A 16997-nucleotide genomic window follows, 5' to 3' on the forward strand; every position below is an offset into this window, starting at 1 on the left:
CCCTATCCAAAAGTAACAAGACACCGCCCACAATCCATCAATGATTCTTCCCACACTCCAAGCTGAAGTCATCAAATCGATTCCTTAGAATCACGCCATTCATGAGGACCAATCAGAGCTAAGCATAAAACCATGGAGTCTCACATTCCTAGCTCCCTCATGTAATGCAACACCGATCGCCAGCAGCAGACGCCTTTCATCAAAGCCGACGCATCCCCAAATATCGGTCCAGGCACGTACGCCATCGCCACGAAGATACAGCCGGGGAAAGCGACGCCCGTAACGATAGTCGAGAGCTCCAAAAGAAGAGATCATGGAAACTAGCCAACAGCTTAGAAGACCAGTTCCGTTTGAGACGACAAAACCAGCGGTTTAGTCAGGTAGTTTCAACTACATCCTGTAAAATTAAGATATTAAGTTCTTTGAAAATAAAATATTTTTTAAAAAACCTAATTTCGAGCTGCGGATATTTAACTGTATATATTAATTTTAGAAAAATACATCAAATATTCTTACTATACAAATATGTATAATATGAATACAGTTGAAGTTATCGAGATTGATCTCGGGATAGGTTTGGGTCTTAATCCCAAAAATCAGGGATAAATCCACGGAGTTCGGCTGAGAGTCCACATTTATGGGTGTTTCCGGTTGGGAATCGATAAATCATCCATCGTTGTTAAAAGATTACTAGTTTCTATACTAGCTGTTAGCTGTAAGTAGCTATTATATAGGCACATAGCTATGGGACAGTGATAGATACACAAAGGAGGAATATAAATTATAGAGAAAGTAGAAAGGTTCAAGAGCATCGATACCGTTTTTCAGGAAACACTTAAAAAATGCCTCTAAACTATCACATCAGATTCATTTCAAAGGGATGACCTACCTGTTTGAGGGCTGTTTGATGGAACATGGAACCAATCGTAAAACCAATCGGCCTAGATGGCTGCCCTGTGGTACTCCCGAAGAAACCTTTACTGGTGAAGAGAGGGAGTTTTTGAAGAGGACTGTTTGAGACCTGGAACAAAGATAGCTAGAAATCCATCTCAGGAGGTTGGGCGGAAACCCTAAAAGGTCAAGTTTAAGCGCTAAAAGGGAATGGTTTACAGAGTCGAATGCTTTACTAAAGTCGGTGTAAATAACATCCGTCTGTGAGTTACCTTGAAAGCCTCTGATAATGAAAGAGGTAAACTCTAACAAGTTCGTGGTGGTTGATCGCCGCCTTATAAATCCATGCTAAGTTGGAGATATAAGTGACTTGCAGAGATGTTGCAAGTGCGGAGTTATAACCTCAAACATTTTGGGAATTGCGGATATCTTTGTTATACCTCTATAATTTTTTGCTTCAGACTTGCTACCTTTTTTATGGAGAGGAATTATAAACGATTCCTTCTAGATCGGGGGGAAGCAAGAAGATTCAATGGACAGTGTGAATAGTTTAAGCAAGTGTCCACATAGAGCCTCGGCGCAGTACCTGAGTACACAGCCAGGAGCTCCGTCAGGACCCGATGAAAACACTGGCTCACTAGTCGAAGATCATGAAGCAGTAATCTTTTATTAAGCAAGGGACTGAAAAGCCGTTCGACCTAGGTAAACCGTGTAGGTACGGCTGACCAGAGTAGCTTTCCTGAGAATTGGTAGCTTGAAAAAATTGTGCAAAAAAATCGGCGATTGCCTGATTATTATTTGCCGACGTATTAAGAATTGATAGCGAGGGTGGGTGTGCGGACGTTCTAAGCTTACTGTTTAAGAAGTAGAAAGTTTGACCGAGCTATTGCATAACGAGAGTGAGAAGTAGGAGAACCAACTTCTTGAAATTTTTTATAAAGTCTTGATTTTAAGTTTCTTAGGCTGGATAAATCTGTGGTATTTCAAGAGGTTTTCCAGATCTAATCGGACAAGAAAGCGGGACACAAGAATCAAACGAGGGGGAACGTTGTGAGTTGCTGCGGAGACCGCAACTCTACATTTATACCCGATACTTAGTCAGTATGACTCTCCTCCGGCAGACGCCGCTAATATTAAACGACACGACAAAGAGTGCGTGCGAGAGCGACAGAAAATCAGTCAGAGTGTGACGTCGGGCGCTGCGTAGCCACTGCCAATTGACTTGCTCCTTTTGGCTATAAAAATGATCTGATCTGATCCAGATTCAGCTAGATATGGTCATTATCTATGAATCTGCGCTTTTAGTCTTCTCGAATATAGCTCTTATAGTCTCTGAGATCTAGGCGCTAATGTTTTACGCTAAGCAAAGCCGGCTATGCTACGTGTGTGTTAGAGAGAGACAGGGCGAGAAAAAATGAAATTGTTTTCTTGATGCTGGCTATAATAATGATACGATCGAATATTCAGATTCTTTAGTCTAAAAGATATGGTCATTCTCTACGATTCTGCGTTTTTGATTTTCTTGTATCTTTTAAATTGTGGGTGCCACAGATTTTCGTTTTTGTGGGGGCGAAAGTGGGCGGGGCGAAGTTTTGAAATATTTTTGTAGCAGTAACATATCACAGAAGTCTGGATCCAAAACATCGTTGCTCTAGCTCTAATAGTCTTTGAGCACTAGGCGCTAATAGGGACGGACAGACGGACGGACAGACGGACGGACAGACAGACAGGGATCAATCGACTCGGCTATTGATGATGATCAAGAATATATGTACTTTATCGGGTCGGAAACGATTCCTTCTGGACGTTACACACATCCACTTTTACCACAAATCTACTCATTTTGAGTATCGGGTATACAAATTTGCCAAGAGCATTGTAAAAAATGTTTTTGCCTTTTATGACATCAGTGCACAAGTACAAAGCGGACCAATCAAAATCCCTAATGAGGTTATTAAGCTTCGTAAAATAGGCTTTACGAAAGCAGCGGAAACGTTCAGGTAGCCTACTCGACCGATCCAATACAGTTGGTCCTATATCTAGCGACACTTTGAAAGTAGGATGGTAGGCGTCTTCAGGTATAGTAAGCGGAAGGGCTCGGGTTAACAACACTTAGGTCGGATCCGATACAAAGCACAGATGAAGCAATCGACCCAAGGAATTTTTCACATGGTTGACTTGAGACAGGGACAGGTCAAGCAAGCCGTCAACAAAGTCATGTCGTGACATGCACACTAGGTTATTAGACTCGATTACCGACGACCTAACAGTTCCTGCCAAGTTGAAGTCACCAAGAACTATCTAACGGTCTTTATCTGATAGCGAGAAAGAACCAGTGGTTGATTCGGACTGCTCATAAATTTAGATTTCCGAAGAAGGTGGAATATACGAGCAAGTAATGAATATAGCGAAAGCGGGAAGAATCAGTTTTACACACAAGAATTCCAGTTCCTGTTGAACTTGGACTGTGAAGAGTTCTGACGTGAAGGTAGAGTCCACTGCAATCAGAACCCCTCCTGCACGTCGAGACGAACGGTCCTTTCTAAAAGTTGTGTAGCGACCTGCCAAAAGCTCGGAACTAAGAATGTCCGGCTTTAACCAGCTTTCAGTAAACACAATAACGTGGGATGCAAATACAATACTATCCCGAAAAAGAATGCTGAGCTTACTACGTAAGCCTCTGACATTCTGATAAGTTACTAAAAGAGAAGTTAGTTTTTTGGAAAGGTGGAAGCAGGACGGGAAGATGAGGAAGAGGAAGTTGAGGTTGAGGGTGGCGCACTGGAATGATTTTTAAGAGTTATGGGGGGCCTATTCTTCTTCTTAGCCTTAAACTTCTTCACCACCAAATGCTCCGGCAAAAATTTTGCGGAGCAAATGGTGTCAAATTGGGTTGGGGAGATGCTTATCTTAGACGAGGCTATCTCCCTGGCATAAGAGAAGTTAAATTTCTTAACCTTTAAGCCCACGGCTTTTATTTTGCTTTGAATAAAAGCAGCTACATCATTAGATGTGAGGTCAGGGGCCAGCCGTGAAACAAAAACTTGTCGTTTTGGTGGGACTCCCACCAGTGGTTTAGGCCACCACAGGCCTAGTACCTGTGGTGGCAATATCCGGAGGTCTAAAACTTCTGATCACTGGTGGGATCGGAATAGACGGGACAGCTAGCGAGCTTGCGGACACCACGGACACGTACGTTACAGACTTACTTGGCTTCACGTTCACCGGAGCGATGAATTCGGCTACCGAATCTGCATCGCCAGCAGCTGTCGTTGCCTTTGGAGTGGCAAACGAGATCAACTGCTGCACACTTGGAGTGGTCGGAGTCAGTTTTTCGGCCGTCTGCCTCATAAATATGACCATGTCAGTCTCAACCGCACAGCATGCCTCACAACTGTAGTGCAAGCCATTACGTTTTGATATGGCATCGCCCACGAGGCCCGTAAACGCGTAACAGAAAGTTACGAGAGCGAGAGAGAAAGAATAGTTATTGAAGTTGAGGTAAATAAAACAACAAAAGCTACAAGACGAGAGCTGTAATGTAATGCGTACAACACAAATTAGAAGTTAAATAAATAATGTTTAAATTAAAATCAAAAGGCATGCACTCGCGGAATAGTATAGATTTTCAGATTGTAGGCTGGTTAGGAAGTTAAATTAAAGGTTATTTATGAACACACCGGCTGTTTATGCAAAACGCGTCTGATCTACGAAAGAGAACTAACGATTATTATCTCACAGTAAATGTTAAAAAAACCAAAGAAACATACCAAGACTTAATAGTACAAGCTACAAAATTTGAAGACATAATCCATGTACAATATCTAGTTGAAAAACTCCAAAGAGAAAAGAGTGGTTTAAAAATAGCCAAAAGAAATAAGAAAGGACAAGTAAATATAGTAGGAACAGCATATAAATATCTATTCGGAACACTGCATGAGGAAGATAAAAAGGTGATAGAACAGATGATAGATAATCTCGCAATTCACAGTGTTCAAACGAATTAATTAAATCTGGTAATATATGCCGTAAATAACGGAATAGATATTGTTAACAAATTAAACGAAGAAAAATATAGGAATAAACAAATAGAAATTCTGATATTCAACTTACAACATTTCACAGAATATTTCGAGGACATAGAAATATGAATGCAATTAGCTAGACTCGGCATTTTCAATCCGAAATTGTTAAAACAAGATTACCTGAAACACATTAGTTCCAAGAAAATACTAAAAATCAAAACTTCTACATGGCTAAAATCAGACACTAACGAAATCTTAATAATTTCCAACATTCCTAGGGATAGTAAAAATGTCCCTATATATAAAATAGTTCCATATCCGGATGAGCTAAACAAATATTATATTCAAGATAAAGAAGTATACATTAAGGAAACTAAACAGAAAATAACTGAAGAATTATAAAAGTAATTTTAAAGCAAAGTCCCACGAAGTGTCCATAATCAAAAACTTTCCAAAACTTTCAAATAAACTATATTGAACCTAATTACATTTTTTAATATACTAATCACATGGAACCTTCCAAAAACAACGCTTTACCAAAATATGTCAAAACCAAGAAATCATAGCGGAAGGAAATACCATTATAAAAATGTACAATTGCTCAATCCAACTACGATCCAATCCAACGAATTTACAATATCCAATACAATGCTGGACTTTGCACAAATCGTTTATGTTAATAACAATATAACTAGAGTAGAGCCACTGTCTTATGCACAGACAAGTGAAATAATTATCGAACAAACTAAAAATAGTAATCTATTGCAAATAAGTTACATATAATAGGACTACTACGCTATGTAGCCACCAAATTTAAGAAAACTCCGAAGAGAATCACTGTCAAATGCATAAACCCGACAATAGAAGAGAAAGAAGAAGAACCAACCTCAACTATTATACTTGACACCCCGTCACTGTACTCGAGGGTAAACGCCTGGGGACAGGCTAAGCACAAACGTTGGGGGAGTGACATATCTATAATTTATCCATTTACGTCCAATTCACCCACCCTATCCAAAAGTAACAAGACACCGCCCACAATCCATCAATGATTCTTCCCACACTCCAAGCTGAAGTCATCAAATATAAACAATAGACCACATTGATTCATCTACGCCAGAATCACGCCATTCTCAAGAGATCGATTCCTTAGAATCACGCCATTCATGAGGACCAATCAGAGCTAAGCATAAAACCATGGAGTCTCACATTCCTAGCTCCCTCATGTAATGCAACACCGATCGCCAGCAGCAGACGCCTTTCATCAAAGCCGACGCATCCCCAAATATCGGTCCAGGCACGTACGCCATCGCCACGAAGATACAGCCGGGGAAAGCGACGCCCGTAACGATAGTCGAGAGCTCCAAAAGAAGAGATCATGGAAACTAGCCAACAGCTTAGAAGACCAGTTCCGTTTGAGACGACAAAACCAGCGGTTTAGTCAGGTAGTTTCAACTACATCCTGTAAAATTAAGATATTAAGTTCTTTGAAAATAAAATATTTTTTAAAAAACCTAATTTCGAGCTGCGGATATTTAACTGTATATATTAATTTTAGAAAAATACATCAAATATTCTTACTATACAAATATGTATAATATGAATACAGTTGAAGTTATCGAGATTGATCTCGGGATAGGTTTGGGTCTTAATCCCAAAAATCAGGGATAAATCCACGGAGTTCGGCTGAGAGTCCACATTTATGGGTGTTTCCGGTTGGGAATCGATAAATCATCCATCGTTGTTAAAAGATTACTAGTTTCTATACTAGCTGTTAGCTGTAAGTAGCTATTATATAGGCACATAGCTATGGGACAGTGATAGATACACAAAGGAGGAATATAAATTATAGAGAAAGTAGAAAGGTTCAAGAGCATCGATACCGTTTTTCAGGAAACACTTAAAAAATGCCTCTAAACTATCACATCAGATTCATTTCAAAGGGATGACCTACCTGTTTGAGGCCTGTTTGATGGAACATGGAACCAATCGTAAAACCAATCGGCCTAGATGGCTGCCCTGTGGTACTCCCGAAGAAACCTTTACTGGTGAAGAGAGGGAGTTTTTGAAGAGGACTGTTTGAGACCTGGAACAAAGATAGCTAGAAATCCATCTCAGGAGGTTGGGCGGAAACCCTAAAAGGTCAAGTTTAAGCGCTAAAAGGGAATGGTTTACAGAGTCGAATGCTTTACTAAAGTCGGTGTAAATAACATCCGTCTGTGAGTTACCTTGAAAGCCTCTGATAATGAAAGAGGTAAACTCTAACAAGTTCGTGGTGGTTGATCGCCGCCTTATAAATCCATGCTGTGTTGGAGATATAAGTGACTTGCAGAGATGTTGCAAGTGCGGAGTTATAACCTCAAACATTTTGGGAATTGCGGATAACTTTGTTATACCTCTATAATTTTTTGCTTCAGACTTGCTACCTTTTTTATGGAGAGGAATTATAAACGATTCCTTCTACATCGGGGGGAAGCAAGAAGATTCAATGGACAGTGTGAATAGTTTAAGCAAGTGTCCACATAGAGCCTCGGCGCAGTACCTGAGTACACAGCCAGGAGCTCCGTCAGGACCCGATGAAAACACTGGCTCACTAGTCGAAGATCATGAAGCAGTAATCTTTTATTTAGCAAGGGACTGAAAATGCCGTTCGAGCTCGGTAAACCTTGTAGGTACGGCTGACCAGAGTAGCTTTCCTGACAATTGGTAGCTTGAAAAAATTGTGCAAAAAAATCGGCGATTGCCTGATCATTATTTGCCGACGTATTAAGAATTGATAGCGAGGGTGGGTGTGCGGACGTTCTACATTTACTGTTTAAGAAGTAAAAAGTTTGACCGAGCTATTACATAACGAGAGTGAGAAGTAGGAGAAACAACTTCTTGAAATTTTTTATAAAGTCTTGATTTTAAGTTTCTTAGGCTGGATAAATCTGTGGTATTTCAAGAGGTTTTCCAGATCTAATCGGACAAGAAAGCGGGACACAAGAATCAAACGAGGGGGAACGTTGTGAGTTGCTGCGGAGACCGCAACTCTACATTTATACCCGATACTTAGTCAGTATGACTCTCCTCCGGCAGACGCCGCTAATATTAAACGACACGACAAAGAGTGCGTGCGAGAGCGACAGAAAATCAGTCAGAGTGTGACGTCGGGCGCTGCGTAGCCACTGCCAATTGACTTGCTCCTTTTGGCTATAAAAATGATCTGATCTGATCCAGATTCAGCTAGATATGGTCATTATCTATGAATCTGCGCTTTTAGTCTTCTCGAATCTGCAATATTATGGATGCAACAGATTTTCATCTTTTGTGGGGACGGAAGGGGATGGGGCGAAATTCTGAGATATACGTTTTATAGTGAGATCTAACAGGAGTGCGGATACCAAATTTGGTTACTCTAGCGGTAATAGTCTCTGAGATTTGTGGAAACCCCCAGATTTTCGTCCTTTGCGGGGGCGGAAGGGTGTGTGGCAAAATTTTGAAACAAACTCGTCAAGGTGCGATATCTCAGGAGTGTGGATCAATTTGGTTGCTCTAGCTCTTATAGTCTCTGAGATCTAGGCGCTAATGTTTTACGCTAAGCAAAGCCGGCTATGCTACGTGTGTGTTAGAGAGAGACAGGGCTAGAAAAAATGAAATTGTTTTCTTGATGCTGGCTATAATAATGATACGATCGAATATTCAGATTCTTTAGTCTAAAAGATATGGTCATTCTCTACGATTCTGCGTTTTTGATTTTCTTGTATCTTTTAAATTGTGGGTGCCACAGATTTTCGTTCTCTGTGGGGGCGAAAGTGGGCGGGGCGAAGTTTTGAAATATTTTTGTAGCAGTAACATATCACAGAAGTCTGGATCCAAAACATCGTTGCTCTAGCTCTAATAGTCTTTGAGCACTAGGCGCTAATAGGGACGGACAGACGGACGGACAGACGGACGGACAGACAGACAGGGATCAATCGACTCGGCTATTGATGATGATCAAGAATATATGTACTTTATCGGGTCGGAAACGATTCCTTCTGGACGTTACACACATCCACTTTTACCACAAATCTACTCATTTTGAGTATCGGGTATACAAATGTGCCAAGAGCATTGTAAAAAATGTTTTTGCCTTTTATGACATCAGTGCACAAGTACAAAGCGGACCAATCAAAATCCCTAATGAGGTTATTAAGCTTCGTAAAATAGGCTTTACGAAAGCAGCGGAAACGTTCAGGTAGCCTACTCGACCGATCCAATACAGTTGGTCCTATATCTAGCGACACTTTGAAAGTAGGATGGTAGGCGTCTTCAGGTATAGTAAGCGGAAGGGCTCGGGTTAACAACACTTAGGTCGGATCCGATACAAAGCACAGATGAAGCAATCGACCCAAGGAATTTTTCACATGGTTGACTTGAGACAGGGACAGGTCAAGCAAGCCGTCAACAAAGTCATGTCGTGACATGCACACTAGGTTATTAGACTCGATTACCGACGACCTAACAGTTCCTGCCAAGTTGAAGTCACCAAGAACTATCTAACGGTCTTTATCTGATAGCGAGAAAGAACCAGTGGTTGATTCGGACTGCTCATAAATTTAGATTTCCGAAGAAGGTGGAATATACGAGCAAGTAATGAATATAGCGAAAGCGGGAAGAATCAGTTTTACACACAAGAATTCCAGTTCCTGTTGAACTTGGACTGTGAAGAGTTCTGACGTGAAGGTAGAGTCCACTGCAATCAGAACCCCTCCTGCACGTCGAGACGAACGGTCCTTTCTAAAAGTTGTGTAGCGACCTGCCAAAAGCTCGGAACTAAGAATGTCCGGCTTTAACCAGCTTTCAGTAAACACAATAACGTGGGATGCAAATACAATACTATCCCGAAAAAGAATGCTGAGCTTACTACGTAAGCCTCTGACATTCTGATAAGTTACTAAAAGAGAAGTTAGTTTTTTGGAAAGGTGGAAGCAGGACGGGAAGATGAGGAAGAGGAAGTTGAGGTTGAGGGTGGCGCACTGGAATGATTTTTAAGAGTTATGGGGGGCCTATTCTTCTTCTTAGCCTTAAACTTCTTCACCACCAAATGCTCCGGCAAAAATTTTGCGGAGCAAATGGTGTCAAATAGGGTTGGGGAGATGCTTATCTTAGACGAGGCTATCTCCCTGGCATAAGGGAAGTTAAATTTCTTAATCTTTAAACCCACGGCTTTTATTTTGCTTTGAATAAAAGCAGCTACATCATTAGATGTGAGGTCAGGGGCCAGCCGTGAAACAAAAACTTGTCGTTTTGGTGGGACTCCCACCAGTGGTTTAGGCACCACAGGCCTAGTACCTGTGGTGGCAATATCCGGAGGTCTAAAACTTCTGATCACTGGTGGGATCGGAATAGACGGGACAGCTAGCGAGCTTGCGGACACCACGGACACGTACGTTACAGACTTACTTGGCTTCACGTTCACCGGAGCGATGAATTCGGCTACCGAATCTGCATCGCCAGCAGCTGTCGTTGCCTTTGGAGTGGCAAACGAGATCAACTGCTGCACACTTGGAGTGGTCGGAGTCAGTTTTTCGGCCGTCTGCCTCATAAATATGACCATGTCAGTCTCAACCGCACAGCATGCCTCACAACTGTAGTGCAAGCCATTACGTTTTGATATGGCATCGCCCACGAGGCCCGTAAACGCGTAACAGAAAGTTACGAGAGCGAGAGAGAAAGAATAGTTATTGAAGTTGAGGTAAATAAAACAACAAAAGCTACATGACGAGAGACGAGAGCTGTAATGTAATGTAATGCGTAGAACACAAATTAGAAGTTAAATAAATAATGTTTAAATTAAAATCAAAAGGCATGCACTCGCGTAATAGTATAGATTTTCAGATTGTAGGCTGGTTAGGAAGTTAAATTAAAAGTTATTTATGAACACACCGGCTGTTTATGCAAAACGCGTCTGATCTACGAAAGAGAACTAACGATTATTATCTCACAGTAAATGTTAAAAAAACAAAAGAAACATACCAAGACTTAACAATACAAGCTACTAAATTTGAAGACATAATCCAGGTACAATATCTAGTTGAAAAACTCCAAAGAGAGAAGAGTGGTTTAAAAATAGCCAAAAGAAATAAGAAAGGCCAAGTAAATATAGTAGGAACAGCATATAAATATCTATTCGGAACACTGCATGAGGAAGATAAAAAGGTGATAGAACAGAAGATAGATAATCTCGCAATTCACAGTGTTCAAACGAATGAATTAAATCTGGTAATATATGCCGTAAATAACGGAATAGATATTGTTAACAAATTAAACGAAGAAAAATATAGGAATAAACAAAAAACACAGAATATATCGAAGACATAGAAATATGAATGCAATTAGCTAGACTCGGCATATTCAATCCGAAATTGTTAAAACAAGATTACCTGAAACACATTAGTTCCAAGAAAATACTAAAAATCAAAACCTCTACATGGCTAAAATCAGACACTAACGAAATCTTAATAATTTCCAACATTCCTAGGGATAGTAAAAATGTCCCTATATATAAAATAGTTCCATATCCGGATGAGCTTAACAAATATAATATTCAAGATAAAGAAGTATACATTAAGGAAACTAAACAGAAAATAACTGAAGAATTATAAAAGTAATTTTAAAGCAAATTCCCACGAAATATCTATATTCAAAAACTTTCCAAAACTTTCAAATAAACTATATTGAACCTAATTACATTTTTTAATATACTAATCACATGGAACCTTCCAAAAACAACGCTTTACCAAAATTGTCAAAACCAAGAAATCATAGCGGAAGGAAATACCATTATAAAAATGTACAATTGCTCAATCCAACTACGATCCAATCCAACGAATTTACAATATCCAATGCAATGCTGGACTTTGCACAAATCGTATATGTTAATAACAATATAACTAGAGTAGAGCCACTGTCTTATGCACAGACAAGTGAAATAATTATCGAACAAACTAAAAATAGTAATCTATTGCAAATAAGTTACATATAATAGGACTACTACGCTATGTAGCCACCAAATTTAAGAAAGCTCCGAAGAGAATCACTGTCAAATGCATAAACCCGACAATAGAAGAGAAAGAAGAAGAACCAACCTCAACTATTATACTTGACACCCCGTCACTGTACTCGAGGGTAAACGCCTGGGGACATGCTAAACACAAACGTTGGGGGAGTGACATATTTATAATTTATCCATTTACGTCCAATTCACCCACCCTATCCAAAAGTAACAAGACACCGCCCACAATCCATCAATGATTCTTCCCACACTCCAAGCTGAAGTCATCAAATATAAACAATAGACCACACTGATTCATCTACGCCAGAATCACGCCATTCTCAAGAGATCGATTCCTTAGAATCACGCCATTCATGAGGACCAATCAGAGCTAAGCATAAAACCATGGAGTCTCACATTCCTAGCTCCCTCATGTAATGCAACACCGATCGCCAGCAGCAGACGCCTTTCATCAAAGCCGACGCATCCCCAAATATCGGTCCAGGCACGTACGCCATCGCCACGAAGATACAGCCGGGGAAAGCGACGCCCGTAACGATAGTCGAGAGCTCCAAAAGAAGAGATCATGGAAACTAGCCAACAGCTTAGAAGACCAGTTCCGTTTGAGACGACAAAACCAGCGGTTTAGTCAGGTAGTTTCAACTACATCCTGTAAAATTAAGATATTAAGTTCTTTGAAAATAAAATATTTTTTAAAAAACCTAATTTCGAGCTGCGGATATTTAACTGTATATATTAATTTTAGAAAAATACATCAAATATTCTTACTATACAAATATGTATAATATGAATACAGTTGAAGTTATCGAGATTGATCTCGGGATAGGTTTGGGTCTTAATCCCAAAAATCAGGGATAAATCCACGGAGTTCGGCTGAGAGTCCACATTTATGGGTGTTTCCGGTTGGGAATCGATAAATCATCCATCGTTGTTAAAAGATTACTAGTTTCTATACTAGCTGTTAGCTGTAAGTAGCTATTATATAGGCACATAGCTATGGGACAGTGATAGATACACAAAGGAGGAATATAAATTATAGAGAAAGTAGAAAGGTTCAAGAGCATCGATACCGTTTTTCAGGAAACACTTAAAAAATGCCTCTAAACTATCACATCAGATTCATTTCAAAGGGATGACCTACCTGTTTGAGGGCTGTTTGATGGAACATGGAACCAATCGTAAAACCAATCGGCCTAGATGGCTGCCCTGTGGTACTCCCGAAGAAACCTTTACTGGTGAAGAGAGGGAGTTTTTGAAGAGGACTGTTTGAGACCTGGAACAAAGATAGCTAGAAATCCATCTCAGGAGGTTGGGCGGAAACCCTAAAAGGTCAAGTTTAAGCGCTAAAAGGGAATGGTTTACAGAGTCGAATGCTTTACTAAAGTCGGTGTAAATAACATCCGTCTGTGAGTTACCTTGAAAGCCTCTGATAATGAAAGAGGTAAACTCTAACAAGTTCGTGGTGGTTGATCGCCGCCTTATAAATCCATGCTGTGTTGGAGATATAAGTGACTTGCAGAGATGTTGCAAGTGCGGAGTTATAACCTCAAACATTTTGGGAATTGCGGATAACTTTGTTATACCTCTATAATTTTTTGCTTCAGACTTGCTACCTTTTTTATGGAGAGGAATTATAAACGATTCCTTCTACATCGGGGGGAAGCAAGAAGATTCAATGGACAGTGTGAATAGTTTAAGCAAGTGTCCACATAGAGCCTCGGCGCAGTACCTGAGTACACAGCCAGGAGCTCCGTCAGGACCCGATGAAAACACTGGCTCACTAGTCGAAGATCATGAAGCAGTAATCTTTTATTTAGCAAGGGACTGAAAATGCCGTTCGACCTCGGTAAACCTTTTAGGTACGGCTGACCAGAGTAGCTTTCCTGAGAATTGGTAGCTTGAAAAAATTGTGCAAAAAAATCGGCGATTGCCTGATCATTATTTGCCGACGTATTAAGAATTGATAGCGAGGGTGGGTGTGCGGACGTTCTACATTTACTGTTTAAGAAGTAAAAAGTTTGACCGAGCTATTACATAACGAGAGTGAGAAGTAGGAGAACCAACTTCTTGAAATTTTTTATAAAGTCTTGATTTTAAGTTTCTTAGGCTGGATAAATCTGTGGTATTTCAAGAGGTTTTCCAGATCTAATCGGACAAGAAAGCGGGACACAAGAATCAAACGAGGGGGAACGTTGTGAGTTGCTGCGGAGACCGCAACTCTACATTTATACCCGATACTTAGTCAGTATGACTCTCCTCCGGCAGACGCCGCTAATATTAAACGACACGACAAAGAGTGCGTGCGAGAGCGACAGAAAATCAGTCAGAGTGTGACGTCGGGCGCTGCGTAGCCACTGCCAATTGACTTGCTCCTTTTGGCTATAAAAATGATCTGATCTGATCCAGATTCAGCTAGATATGGTCATTATCTATGAATCTGCGCTTTTAGTCTTCTCGAATCTGCAATATTATGGATGCAACAGATTTTCATCTTTTGTGGGGACGGAAGGGGATGGGGCGAAATTCTAAGATATACGTTTTATAGTGAGATCTAACAGGAGTGCGGATACCAAATTTGGTTACTCTAGCGGTAATAGTCTCTGAGATTTGTGGAAACCCCCAGATTTTCGTCCTTTGCGGGGGCGGAAGGGTGTGTGGCAAAATTTTGAAACAAACTCGTCAAGGTGCGATATCTCAGGAGTGTGGATCAATTTGGTTGCTCTAGCTCTTATAGTCTCTGAGATCTAGGCGCTAATGTTTTACGCTAAGCAAAGCCGGCTATGCTACGTGTGTGTTAGAGAGAGACAGGGCTAGAAAAAATGAAATTGTTTTCTTGATGCTGGCTATAATAATGATACGATCGAATATTCAGATTCTTTAGTCTAAAAGATATGGTCATTCTCTACGATTCTGCGTTTTTTATTTTCTTGTATCTTTTAAATTGTGGGTGCCACAGATTTTCGTTCTCTGTGGGGGCGAAAGTGGGCGGGGCGAAGTTTTGAAATATTTTTGTAGCAGTAACATATCACAGAAGTCTGGATCCAAAACATCGTTGCTCTAGCTTTAATAGTCTTTGAGCACTAGGCGCTAATAGGGACGGACAGACGGACAGACAGACAGGGATCAAGCGACTCGGCTATTGATGATGATCAAGAATATATGTACTTTATCGGGTCGGAAACGATTCCTTCTGGACGTTACACACATCCACTTTTACCACAAATCTACTCATTTTGAGTATCGGGTATACAAATGTGCCAAGAGCATTGTAAAAAATGTTTTTGCCTTTTATGACATCAGTGCACAAGTACAAAGCGGACCAATCAAAATCCCTAATGAGGTTATTAAGCTTCGTAAAATAGGCTTTACGAAAGCAGCGGAAACGTTCAGGTAGCCTACTCGACCGATCCAATACAGTTGGTCCTATATCTAGCGACACTTTGAAAGTAGGATGGTAGGCGTCTTCAGGTATAGTAAGCGGAAGGGCTCGGGTTAACAACACTTAGGTCGGATCCGATACAAAGCACAGATGAAGCAATCGACCCAAGGAATTTTTCACATGGTTGACTTGAGACAGGGACAGGTCAAGCAAGCCGTCAACAAAGTCATGTCGTGACATGCACACTAGGTTATTAGACTCGATTACCGACGACCTAACAGTTCCTGCCAAGTTGAAGTCACCAAGAACTATCTAACGGTCTTTATCTGATAGCGAGAAAGAACCAGTGGTTGATTCGGACTGCTCATAAATTTAGATTTCCGAAGAAGGTGGAATATACGAGCAAGTAATGAATATAGCGAAAGCGGGAAGAATCAGTTTTACACACAAGAATTCCAGTTCCTGTTGAACTTGGACTGTGAAGAGTTCTGACGTGAAGGTAGAGTCCACTGCAATCAGAACCCCTCCTGCACGTCGAGACGAACGGTCCTTTCTAAAAGTTGTGTAGCGACCTGCCAAAAGCTCGGAACTAAGAATGTCCGGCTTTAACCAGGTTTCAGTAAACACAATAACGTGGGATGCAAATACAATACTATCCCGAAAAAGAATGCTGAGCTTACTACGTAAGCCTCTGACATTCTGATAAGTTACTAAAAGAGAAGTTAGTTTTTTGGAAAGGTGGAAGCAGGACGGGAAGATGAGGAAGAGGAAGTTGAGGTTGAGGGTGGCGCACTGGAATGATTTTTAAGAGTTATGGGGGGCCTATTCTTCTTCTTAGCCTTAAACTTCTTCACCACCAAATGCTCCGGCAAAAATTTTGCGGAGCAAATGGTGTCAAATTGGGTTGGGGAGATGCTTATCTTAGACGAGGCTATCTCCCTGGCATAAGGGAAGTTAAATTTCTTAACCTTTAAACCCACGGCTTTTATTTTGCTTTGAATAAAAGCAGCTACATCATTAGATGTGAGGTCAGGGGCCAGCCGTGAAACAAAAACTTGTCGTTTTGGTGGGACTCCCACCAGTGGTTTAGGCACCACAGGCCTAGTACCTGTGGTGGCAATATCCGGAGGTCTAAAACTTCTGATCACTGGTGGGATCGGAATAGACGGGACAGCTAGCGAGCTTGCGGACACCACGGACACGTACGTTACAGACTTACTTGGCTTCACGTTCACCGGAGCGATGAATTCGGCTACCGAATCTGCATCGCCAGCAGCTGTCGTTGCCTTTGGAGCGGCAAACGAGATCAACTGCTGCACACTTGGAGTGGTCGGAGTCAGTTTTTCGGCCGTCTGCCTCATAAATATGACCATGTCAGTCTCAACCGCACAGCATGCCTCACAACTGTAGTGCAAGCCATTACGTTTTGATATGGCATCGCCCACGAGGCCCGTAAACGCGTAACAGAAAGTTACGAGAGCGAGAGAGAAAGAATAGTTATTGAAGTTGAGGTAAATAAAACAACAAAAGCTACATGACGAGAGACGAGAGCTGTAATGTAATGTAATGCGTAGAACACAAATTAGAAGTTAAATAAATAATGTTTAAATTAAAATCAAAAGGCATGCACTCGCGGAATAGTATAGATTTTCAGATTGTAGGC

Source organism: Drosophila miranda, chromosome XR (assembly GCF_003369915.1).
Source record: "Drosophila miranda strain MSH22 chromosome XR, D.miranda_PacBio2.1, whole genome shotgun sequence".
NCBI classification, from domain to species: Eukaryota; Metazoa; Arthropoda; class Insecta; order Diptera; family Drosophilidae; genus Drosophila; species Drosophila miranda.